Source organism: Molossus molossus, unplaced genomic scaffold (genome assembly GCF_014108415.1).
Source record: "Molossus molossus isolate mMolMol1 unplaced genomic scaffold, mMolMol1.p scaffold_m16_p_18, whole genome shotgun sequence".
NCBI classification, from domain to species: Eukaryota; Metazoa; Chordata; class Mammalia; order Chiroptera; family Molossidae; genus Molossus; species Molossus molossus.
This window is the reverse complement of record NW_023425353.1, coordinates 12,468,571-12,481,533: the sequence shown is the minus strand read 5'-3', so window position 1 is coordinate 12,481,533 and position 12,963 is coordinate 12,468,571.

Here is a 12,963-nt window from a genome sequence, read left to right as displayed (position 1 = left end):
TTCTCTCTCTCTCTTCCTCTCTCTCCCTCCCTCTCTATCTGAAGATAAATGCAAAAAATTTCCTTGGGTGAGGATAAATATATATATGTATATATATATTTTAACCATCCTAATATAGATGATCCTTTACATCTATTCCTTTGTTTAAAAAAATTAGTAGCAGAGCCTTTCGTCTCTTAATTGCTTGGGAAGGGAAAGCAATTGATATGATTCTAGGGTTCCTGTAGAAGGCAAGTCACAAACAGCGTGGCTCTGGCCCAGCAGGATAATTCTCATGTATGAAATACACCTGCCTATCAGAATAGTGCAGCTGGCTTGTTCTTGACAAGTATGCCAATAGAAGGATACTTAATAGAAACAAAGATTGCTAAAATTGATAAATGTTCACAATTACCAAATTACCTAAACTTGCAGCTGAAAAGGAAACCTGGCCAATACTGCAGGAATTAAAATATTTCGGAGTCAAAACTCTACCTGCAATATTTATTTTTCCCTCATGCCCTCAGTAGCCTCTATTAAGAATTCGTGACTGTCAGCATTACCATGGCAACCTGTTTGAGAGGGGCTGTAAAAAGATGTACCTCAGGTTTCCCTATAGCTGATATTCATCAATAATGCTCAATTTTGAATAAATGGGGAAAGCACAAACTCTTGATGTAACTATAACTAGCATCCTACACAAAAGTACTTGCTTTTTCTTGCAGGCTATCAGATAATTAAGAAACTCATTGAATTCTTAATATGAGCTGAATTCTGGTAGGATTTCACATTGCAATCAAACTGTGGTGAAAATCCATCAATAGAGAACAGTTTGCTGATCAGATTATCATACTTGAGTGATAGATGACATTAAGCGTCTAAACACAGATTTTCTTCTCTTTTTAAAAATTCACTCTTAATTTTAACTTGTTGGCCTTACCTCATGAATTGTGAAGCCACTAATTTGGAATTTGTGATTCAAATCCAATCAACATGTATTGAGTTCCTACCAGGTGCCTTCGCATGCATCTTTCATTTAATTCTCTTAGCTACACAACCATTCTTGGAAGTAGATATTATCACACCTATTTGGTAGATGAGTAAACAGAAGCTCAGAGAGGTTAAGTAACTTGCCCAAGGTCACCCAGTGAGAAAAGGGTAGAGCCAACCGTCAAACACTAGTTTGCTTATGATATTCCCAGGCTCAAGCTAATGTCAACCATTGCTTAGCAATATTTCTTCACAGACTGTTGATTATATATTGGTTGGGGGAAGGGCAGGTATTAAGATAAGTGAGGCAATTATTTTCAAGTAGCTCAGGCTCTTTAAAATTTAACATCTCTATTCAAATCCTTACATGTTTGATGATTATAAATGGCTCTCTTATTCAAGTAGTATAGAGATTTTTCTAGAAAATACTTGGCTTGTACTGGAAGTTCTTAGATAACCTTGAAAGAAACTGTGCTATTCTCCACCATTCACCCTGTTCTATGTTCTGGAAGACCTTTATAGAAAAAGTCTCCCTTGTGCTCCAGCTTCCTTTCGGATTCAGTCAATGGGCAACACTGTAGGAGGTCAGAGGATAGAAAGGGAGAGAAGTCGGGGTATTTATCCCCCTGACTCCTTTCCCACAAGTTGGCAGTGGCTGCATTCCTGTGACAAATGCCATGTCCCTTCCAGGCCACTGCCCCCCAGAGCTGCAGTTCTCACCAGGTTCCAGGAGAAACAGCCTCTTGTGCCTTCAGGCCTAAGGGTACTTTGTACCACTGCTGAACTTGAAGTGCTTCACCAGCCGTTAGTTTCCTGTGACCCTGCCCTCACCTTCAACAGTCACATCACTTCAACCAGGCGAGGGAGCTGAGAGTGTTGATGAGACCTCGCCTCTTTTCTAATATGAGCATTAATGCTATGAGTTTTCCTCTCAGCACTGTTTTTGCTGCATCCCGTAAATCGGGGAGGAAGTACTTCAATGTTGGGTATGTGTGTGTGTGTGCGCGTGCGCATGTGTGTGTGTGTGCGTGCGTGTGTGTGTGTGTGTGTGTGGTTGTGGTTGTTTTTGTTTTATTGGGGTTTTTTTTTCGTAATTTCCCTTAAGACTTCTTTTTTGGCTCATGGATTATTTAGAAGTATGTTGTTTAGCTTCCAGGAGATTTTTCTGTTATCTTTCTGATGATACTCATTTCTAATCTGATTTGTGGTCAAAGAACAAACTTTGTATGGTTTCAGTTCTTTTAAACTTTTGAATTTGTAGAGGTTTTATGGCCCAATATATAGGTCTATAAATGCCAATTAGATTCTGTTGGTTAGTGATGTTTCCGAGTTCTACATCCTTGCTGGTTTTCTGTCTAGGTGTCCTATCAATTAAGTTTGCAACTAACATTGTGGATTTGTCCATTTCCTCTTTTCACTCTATAGTGTTTTTTTCAGTATTTTTCAGCTCTGTTACAGCTGGTTAAGGATGGGCTGGGCTTCCCAGTCCATCTTTGCAGGTGGGGTTAAGGATGATGCAATAATTTTTCTGTACAGCAGTTGTTTTCTAAAAATGTTGTGTCTTACCAGGCTGCCCCTTCCCTGATCCTTTGGTTAAAGAAAGCAGGCTTTTGTTAGGGTTTGTTTTATCTGCACCCACTGGTAGTTTAGGGTTGCTAGTTTCTTTAGTAACCAGTCTGGGATATATGAGACAAAAGGAAAACCCTGGGGACTCCCCACCATGTTGTCATTTGGGTCCTAGAGTCCCTAGCCAACCTGCCTTCTCTCCGTTTTGCATGGTCTTCGTATATTTGTTTGATATATATAATATACTATAATAATGGTTATATATTATATATTTATAGCTTATATTTATAAATGGTATTCTATATAATTATGATACTGCATATAATATACAATTATGATATTATACATTATATTATGTTATTATATTATTTCCAGGGTTTTCACTTTTACTTAGCAGAAGAAATGGGATAAAGTTTGTCTAGTCCATCCTCCCAGAAGCAGAAGTCTAAATGTCAGGTGGTTTAAAAATGAAAACTTTAACATAGGGAGCCAGTTACAAAAGGTTGGATGAGCTAAAAAGATGAACAGGGAACAGTGAGGCCACCCAAAGCTCCACAATGGCAGAAAGTGGCTACTACCCAAGGACTGGCAACACACGGACAGGAGGGGCTGGCACAGGGCGAGCCCCAACTCTGGAGCTGCTAGCTGGGAGACTGGACCAAAGAGGGAGGGACTGTCCCCCCGACAGCATGAACCATGAAGGAGATGCGGTCACTGATGGACTCCCAACCCCAGAGAGAAAGAGAGAAAAAAATATATCAGTTTCTCCCCTCTTCTCTCCCTCCATCCCTCCTCCATGCCTCTCAGTGGCCACATGTGGTCAGAAGTCACAAGGAAGCCAGGGAAATGTCGTTTGCAGGGGTCAGGCCTTGGATTTGGAGTCAAGAATCCCTAAAGGAGTATGGGATCTCAACAAGAGCATAGAAAATGACAGAGGCCGTAGAAAATAGCATTACTGGGTGGCCTAGAGTGTGTTTGGAGTAAGAGGAAGACCAACCTGGCATACCCTAAGACATCCGGGTAATTTCCTTAAAATCCACCTACTTTCCTCTGGCTAAAGCACCCCACTTGAAAGATAATAAATCCCAAATATTTATTCTTGAGACTGTTCTAAAAAATTTTTTGTATTGATTTTTAGAGAGAGAGAGACAGAAACATCGATATGAGAGAGATGCATCTATCAGCCTCTTGCACACCCCCTACCAGGGATCAAGCCCGCATCCTGCGCATGTGCCATGACCGGGAATCAAACTGGGACCTCTCAGTCCATGAGCCAACTCTCAATCCACTGAGCCACACCAGCCGGGCATATTCTTGTGACGGTTCTATCTTTAAACTCCAATCAAGGGAAAAAATACTACTAAAGGTATTAGACAGGGCTCCCTCTGATTCTTTTTCTTGTCATTTATTAGAGAAAATAATTGCCTGCATAGTCATTTCCACGCAAGTGATCTGAGTGAAAGGTGGCTACACTTTCCCTTTCAGATGGATCCATGACTTTAAAAAGCGCATTTGAAAATGTTCTGTTTGGATTTAAGTTTTCAACTCCAAGGACTGTGATTGCTGGATCATATGGTAGGAAAAGCTTCAGTTTTGCAGGAAACCACCAAACTGTCTTCCAAAGTGGCTACAGCACCTTGCACTCCCACCAGCAATGGATGAGAATTCCTGTTGTTCTGCACCCCTGCTAGCATCTGGTGTTGTCATTGTTCTGGATTTTGATCGTTCTAATAGCTGCATAGCGATATCTCATTGTTGTTTTAATTTGCATTTCCCTGATGACATATTATGTAGGAGGGCTTTTTAAACCTTCAAAATAAAAATGTAATGAGTAAAAAAATAAAGAAAGAAAATGTTCTGTTTGAACAAGCAGAAGTCAACACTGCTACACAGAGATGTTCCATGCCTCAAAGTCCTGTAAGTAGATCAGTCCACAGAGAAGACCAACAGGCTCAGACAAACAAATATCACTGCATCAAGAATGTTAATTTGGTGGCAACCCATGTGAAATTTCTTGAGAAGGGTGTAGGATAAAGTTTAATTCAGCAGGATCTGTGATGTTAACAACGAAGAATAATGAATGAAGGAATTTAAGCAAAATATTTCAAAGGGTGTTTTTTTTAATACTCACCCGAGGACATTTTTGCATTTATCTTCAGATAGAGCGGGACGGAGAGAGGGAGGAAGAGAGAGAGACACATTGACTGGCTGCCACTCACACGACCCCAACCAGGGCCAGGAACAAACTGCAACCGAGGTACATGCCCTTATCAGGAACTGAACCTGGGACTCTCTAGTCCACGGGCTGATGCACTATCCGCTGAGCCAAACCGGCCAGGGCCACAGGGTGCTTTTTAAAAATCCATTTGATGAACAAATCCTGTAGTCATCAAAATTCTTATCCTTTTACTATATTTTGGAAGTGGATTTCTGAACCAGGGAGACAAAGTCAACAAGTCTATAAAAATATTTTATAACTCAGATTTGTTAGTATACTTCTCTCAATAGTGTGGCAGTTAGTTCGACACTATGTGAAGGAATTTATATACAAGATAGATGAGCTATGTCTATTCTCACAAGTGAGTAACTGTCTTGATTGACAGTGTTGTCCTAATTAGTCCAGCCAACGATGGCTGCCTATACTAGGTGGAGAAGCCCAGTACAATAAATTATCCCACAATTGTCATTCAAAACAAAGTTCAGGAAAGAACCAAACATCAGGCAGGGAGGAAAAAGCACAGTGTGCCTGATTTATTAATAACGTGCCAGGACAGCAGCACAGTACTCGACTGAGATGGAGGTGATCGAAGTCAATTCAAGTCTCAAGACCATTTTTGAGATTTGGAATATTAATTAGAGAAAACAACTACAGAATACTGACATAACCAGACACACACTTGAAATCTTGTTTGTAGTTCAAGAAGCCATTTTAAAAAGAGCACTTGAGAGACTGAAAAGATGCATCCAGAAAAGAAAGCAATTAAAATAATTCAGAGCTGGAAGACAGTAGGTCATCTTGGCGAGTGTCTCACAGAAGGAAAGAATGGTCCGGGGACACTCCAGGAGAACTGCCAGCACAGCTCCTTTTGTGGGACTCTTCAGTGTTTTTACATTTTTTCTGGCAAAAGGTATTTTAAAAACACAAATGTGAGAAAGTCAGCTACAAGTATGCAAACTATTATAATGTGCTACTTTTGAGCATAAGTGAAAGAAGGGCCATTTGTACTCCGGTTAAGCAAATCATATTGTCTACAGTAGGATCAGAGATGCCACAGACTGGGTAGCTTGGCTCTATTTCTGTGACAGAATGTCTACTCTGCAAAAATACAATAACTAACATCTTTCGACAGCCTTCTCGTGTGCAAGCACTGCAGTGAGCTTCTAAATGCTTCAGTCCTGCCTTGGCCAGTTTGGCTCAGTGGTTAGAGCGTCAGCCCGCGGATCAGAGAGACCCGGGTTCAGTTCCCACTGAGGGTATGTACCTCGGTCACAGTTTGTCCCTGGCCTCGGTTGGGGTCGTGTGGGCGGCAGCCAGTCGATGTGTCTCTCTCACATCAATGTTTCTCTCTCACTCTTCTTCCCTCTCTCCTTCCCACTCTATCTGAAGATAAATGCAAAAAAGTGTCCTTGGGTGAGAATAGAAAAAAATCGAAAAATTAAAAAATAAAATAAATGCTTCAGTCCCTCCAGAATGTAAGCTACAAGAAGGCAGAGCACTTGCTTGTTTTGAATATTATTGCATCACTCATGGCTGGCACATAGTACATAGTCAGTACATACTTTATCAGAGAATGGTGTTTCTCATTAGTTGGGTTTTTATGTATGTTTTACATTTTTCATCAGAAAAAATGAAATTGTGGTTGACTGCCTCTTGGTAGTCATGCCCCTTGGAAGTGCCTCTCCTTAAGGCTGGGTGAATCCAGTGGTTCACTTCTAATAAATAAGAATACGATGACAGTAATGGAGTGTCACTTCTGAGATTAGGTTACAAAATAACTCACATCTCTCTCTTGCCCTCTACTGATCTCTCATTTGCTCATTCTGAGGGAAGTTGGCTGCCATGTTGTGAGATACCATTTGCAGGGATCCATGTGGCCAGGAACTGAGGGAGGCCTCTGACCAATAGCCAGTGAGGAATGAGGCCCTTGGTCCAATGGCACATGAGGAATTGGATCCTGCCACCAACTATATGAATGAGCTTGGAAGTAGATTTTCTAGCCTCATTTGAGTCTAGAGATGAGCGCACTGCTGGCCATGTAATCTTGTGAGATTCTGAGAAGACCTACCCATCAAATCCATGCCTGGATTACTGACACTTAGAAATTATGAGATAGAGAAAAAAATGGTGGTGGAGTGAATGGAAGCTACACAGACCATCTCCCAGGACCAAACTGGAATTACAACAAAAATAAAGACAAATCGTCAGGAAGGGGCAATGGAAAGGCAGCTTGGAGGACCACATAACCAGGGACACTGACTCAATCCTGGTAGGCTTGCGAGGACGCAAGAGGGGGTAGGGAGCCCACGGTCTGCAGCAGCCTGGGCTGGGACCTGCTGAGGCCTTGGCTGGAAGCTGCACCCTTGGCTGGGTCCTGTGGCCTCGGCTGGGACCCGTGGCCATCGTGGCTGGGTCCTGCAACCTCGCCTGGGTGCTACACCCTCAGCTGGGAACTGCCACAGCCTCAGCAGCCATTAGCTGGGAGCAGCGCCCTTGGGTTAAAGTCCCAGGCGGCTCCATGTCGCAGAGCCTGGACAGAGGCTACATTGGCAGCAGCCACTCACCTTGGGCTCCAGCAGAGGGAGGGCAGACTGGACTGGAACTGTGTGAGGACACTCGAGATTTGAAGGGTGCTCAGAGCTTTTGCTGAGTGCAGCATGCAGGACTGTGGTCATCTTACTTCTTCCCAGGGCCCTGGGGAGAGGCGGTGGCCCTTCCCACGGAGATTCAACCACACCCAGTGGCCACTGAAATGTTAAATGAGGCCCATTAACAACCAGCAACTGTCCCACCCTCGGGAAATCCTCCTACACTGAGCACCTAAGGGAGTTTTTCAGTCAACTAAGAAACCAAGGTTCTTCAGGTGACCGCTACTAATAGCCTCCAGGCAAAAAAGCTAGAGGATAACTACCATTCCCTGGGCTAGCAACTCTAACCAGGAAAGTTAAGACTTGACAGTGGTATTTAAAGTGGGTCCTTCCTGCCTCATCCAAACACAGGAGAAGAAGCCACAAACAGCAGAACACCAACACACACAGGGAAAATTTGGCAGCCTCCAAAGCCCACTGTGATAGCCAAAATAATGAAAAACAGAAACAAAAGCCAAATGAAAGAACAAGAGACCTCTACCGAAGATAAGATGAATGAGGTGCAGTTAAGCAAGTTAACAGAACAAGAATACAGAGCCATGATCTTGAGGAAGCTCAACAGCATGTGGAAGGACATGAGCACCATGAGTAAAGACATAGAAATGTTGAAAATCAACAAGTTGCAAATTAAAAACAACCAAGAAGAAATGAAGAAAGACATTCAGAAATAAAAAACATATTGGAAAGTCTAAATAGCAGAGTAGAGGAAGCTGAGGACTGGATCAGTGAATTAGAAGATAGGGTAGAAAAAAATCAACCAATCAGAAAACCAAAAGGAAAAAATAATTAATAAACAGGAAACATAATAACATTTGCATCATAGGAGTCCCTGAAGAAGAAGAAAATGAACAAGGGTTAAAGAATATATTTGAAGAAATAGTGACAGAAAACTTCCATAATTTGGTGAAGGAAAAGGTATTCAAGTACAAAAAGCACAGAGAGTCCCGAGTAAGAAAAACCCAAACAGGCCCACACCAAGACACATAGTAATCAAAGTGCCAAAAATTCAAGACAAAGAGAGAATCCTAAAAGAAGCAAGAGAGAAGCAACAGGTTACCTACAAAGGAAACCCCATAAGGCTCTCAGCTGACTTCTCACAAGAAACACTACAGGCCAGAAGGGAATGGCATGAAGTAATCAAGGTCATGAAAAACAAGAATCTGAATCTAAGACTACTCTACCCAGCAAGGCGATCATTCAAAATAAACGGTCAAATAAAGAGCTTCTCAGACAAAAAAAAAAAAAAAAAAAAAAGGCTAAGGGAATACATTAGCACCAAACCTGCACTGCAAGAAATGTTAAAAGGACTGCTGTAATTAGCAGGAGAAACAGGAAGAAAAATATAACCACACTAAACAAAAATGTCAATAAACAAGTACATATCAATAATCACCTTAAATGTAAATGGATTGAATGTTTCCATAAAAAGACACAGAGTAGCTGATTGAATAAGAAAGCATGACTCATCTAATGTTGTTTACAAGAGACCCACATCACAAGAAAAGACTCACATAGGTTGAAAGTGAAGGGATGAAAAAAAATCTTTCAAGCCAACGGAAAAGGAAAAAAAGCTGGGGTAGCAATACTCATATCTGATAAAATAGATTTCAAAATGAAGGCCATAACTAGAGACAAAGAAGGCCACTACATAATATTGAAAGGATCTATCCAACAGGAAGATATAACCTTCATAAATATATATGCACCCAATATAGGAGCACCAACATATATTAAAAATCTTCCGAATGACTTCAAAAGAGAAATGATAGCAACACAATCAAAGCAGGGGACTTCAACACCCTGCTGACATCACTGGATAAATCCTCTAGACAAAAAATTAGCAAGGAAACAGGGACTCTAAAGGAAGCACTAGACCAAATGGATTTAATAAATATCTACAGAGAATTACACCCCAAAACTATAGAATTCACATTCTTTTCAAGTGCACATGGGACATTCTCAAAGATAGACCACATGTTAGGGCACAAACTAAGTCTCTAAAAGTTCAAGAAGACTGAAATCATATCAAGCATCTTCTCAGATCACAATGGCATGAAACTAGAAATCAATTGCAAGGAGAACACACAAAGACATTTGAACACATGGAAGCTAAATAGCATGTTATTAAACAATGAGTGGGTTACTGAGGAGATCAAGGAGGAAATTTAAAACTTCCTGGAAACCAATGAAAATGAAGACACAACAACACAAAATCTATGGGATGCAGCAAAGCAGTTCTGAGAGGGAAGTTCATAGCACTACAGGCCTACCTCAAAAAACAAGAAAAATCTCTAATAGACTATCTAACCTCACCACTTAAAGAACTAGAGAACAAACAAAAAGAAAACCCCAGAGCAAGCAGAAGGAAGGAAATAGTAAAGATCAAAGCAGAAATAAATAACAGAGTCCAAAAAAACAATTCAAGGGATCAATGAAACACAGAGCAGGTTTTTTGAAAAGATAAACAAGATTGATGGAACCTTAGCTAGACTCAACAAGAAACAAAGAGAGAGAACTCAAATACACAAAATCAGAAATGAAAGAGAAGTAACAACTGACACCACAGAAATACAAAAAATCATTAACGACTACGTTGAACAATTATATGGCAACAAATTCGACAATTTAAGCGAAATGGACAAATTTCTAGAAACACATAGTCCCCCAAAACTGGACTAGGAAGAGATAGAAAACTTGAACAGACCAATAACAACAGAAGAAATTGAAGATGTAATCAAGACTCTCCCAGCAAACAAAAGCCCAGGCCCAGATGGCTTCATGGGGGAGTTTTACTGAACATTCAAAGAAGAACTAACATCCATTCTCCTCAAACTATATCAAAAAATTCAAGAAGGAAGACTTCCAAATGTGTTTTATGAAGCCAGCATAATTCTAATTCCAAAACTAGAAAAAGACACTACAAGGAAAGAAAACTACAGGCCAATATCCCTGATGAACATAGACGCCAAAATCCTGATCAAAATACTAGCAAATCGGATCCAGCAATACACCAAAAAAATTATCCACCATGACCAAGTGGGATTCATCCCAGGGATGCAAGGCTGCTACAATATTTGCAAATCAATAAATGTGATACATCACATAAATAAAATGAAGAATAAAAACCACATGATCATATCAATAGATACTTAAAAAGCATTCGACAAAATCCAGCATCCATTTCTGATAAAAACACCCAGAAATGTGGGAATAGAGGGATCATATCTAGACATAATAAAGGCCATATATGAAAGACCTACAGCCAATAACATACTCAATGGGCAAAAACTAAAAGCATTTCCCTTAAGAACAGGAACAAGGCAAGGATGCCCACTTTTGCCACTCTTATTTAACATAGTACTGGAAGTCTTAGCCACAGCAATCAGACAGGAAGAAAAAATAAAAGGGACCAAATTGGAAAGGAGGAAGTGAAACTGTCATTATTTGCAGATGACATGATACTATACATAGAAAACCCCAAAGACTCCATCAAAAATTTACTAGACTTAATAAATGAATTTGGAAAAGTAGCAGGATACAAAATTAACGTCAAGAAATTGATGGCATTCTTATACACCAATGATGAACTCACAGAAAGAGAAACTAAGAAAACAATCCCATTTACCATTGTGGCAAAAAAAATTAAGATACCTAGGAATAAACTTAACCAAAGAAATAAAGGACCTATTCACAGAAAACTACAGGTCATTGAAAAAAGTAATAGAGGAAGATATAAAAAAGTGGAAGCACATACCCTATTCATGGATTGGAATAATTAACATCATTAAAATGTCCATACTACCCAAAGCAATCTACAGATTCAATGCAGCCCCCATATAAATACCAATGGCATACTTCACAGAATTAGAACAAGTATTTCAAATGTTCATATAGAACCAAAAAAGACCTCGAATAGGCACAGCAATCTTGAAAAAGAAGAACAAAGTTGCAGGGATCACATTACCAGATTTCAGGTTTTACTACAAAGCCACTGTAATCAAAACAGCCTGGTACTGGCACAAGAACAGGCATATAGACAAGTGAAACAGAACAGAGAACCCAGAAATGGACCCAAGGCAATATGCTCAATTAATATTTGACAAAGGTGGCAAGAGCATACAGTGGAGTAAGGACAGCGTCTTTAATAAATGGTGTTGGGAATATTGGACAGCTACACGCAGAAAAATGGAACTAGACCGTCAACTTACACCCTACACAAGAATAAACTCAAAATGGATAAAAGACTTAAATGTGACTCATGAATCCATAAAAATCCTAAAAGAAACTGTAGACAACAAAATTTCAGACATCATACACAGCAGAATTTTCACTGATACATCACCTAAGGCAATAGAAACAAAGGTGAAAATGAACACATGGGACTACATCAAACTCAAAAGCTTCTGCCCAGCTAAAGATACAATCATCAAAATGGAAAGACTATCCACTGTATGGGAGAGCATAATTGCCAATGATATATCAAATAAGGGGTTAATTTTCAATATATATAGAGTGCTCATACAACTCAACAAAAGGAAGACAAAGAATCCAATTAAAAAATGGGCAGAGGAACTAAATAGACACCTCTCCAAACAGGATATACAAATGGCTAAGAGACATGTGAAGAAATGCTCAACATCACTAATCATCAGAGAGATGCAAATTAAAACAACCATGAGGTATCACCTCACACCTGTCAGAATGGCCACCATCAACAAATCATCAAACAACAAGTGTTGGCGAGGGTGTGGAGAAAAGGGGACTCTAGTACACTGCTGGTGGGAATGCAGACTGGTCCAGCCACTATGGAAAACAATATGGTGTTACCTTAAAAAAATTAAAAATTGAACTTCCATTTGATCCAGTGATCCTGCTTCTAGGAATATACCCTAAGAAGCCTAAAACACCAATCAGAAAGAATATATGTACCCCCATGTTTGTAGCAGCACTATTTCCAATAGCTAAGATCTGGAAATAGCGCAAGTGTCCATCAGTAGATGAATGGATAAAAAAGCTGTAATACATATACACAATGGAGTACTACGCAGCGGTAAGAAATAAAGACCTCTTATCCTTTGAGACTACATGGAGGGACCTGGAACGTATCATCCTAAGAGAAACAAGCCAAAAAGAGAAAGACAAGTATCATATGATCTCACTTATTTGTGGAATATAATGAACATAACAGTCTGAGGAATGGGGTAGTCCCAGAGACGTGGAACTGTGGTACAGACTGACAATCCCCAGAAGAGGGGATTGTGGGGGAGAGAAGTTATATGCATGTATGCATGAACAATGGACATGGACAACAATGCTGGGGACAGGGCAGGGGGGGGAGAGGGGAGAATTTGTGGGGTAAAAAGGAGAAACATCTGTAACCAAAATTAATTTAAAAAAGAAATTATGAGATAAAAATTGTGTATTGTTTTGAGTTCATGAGTGTCTATAATTTACTATACAACCATAGGTAACTAATACATAAAACTATAGAAAGTGTTTTTTAAGGTGTCGGTTTTTCAGGGTGTTTTTTTTTTCATGATATTGTTATTTTTTTCTTTCTGT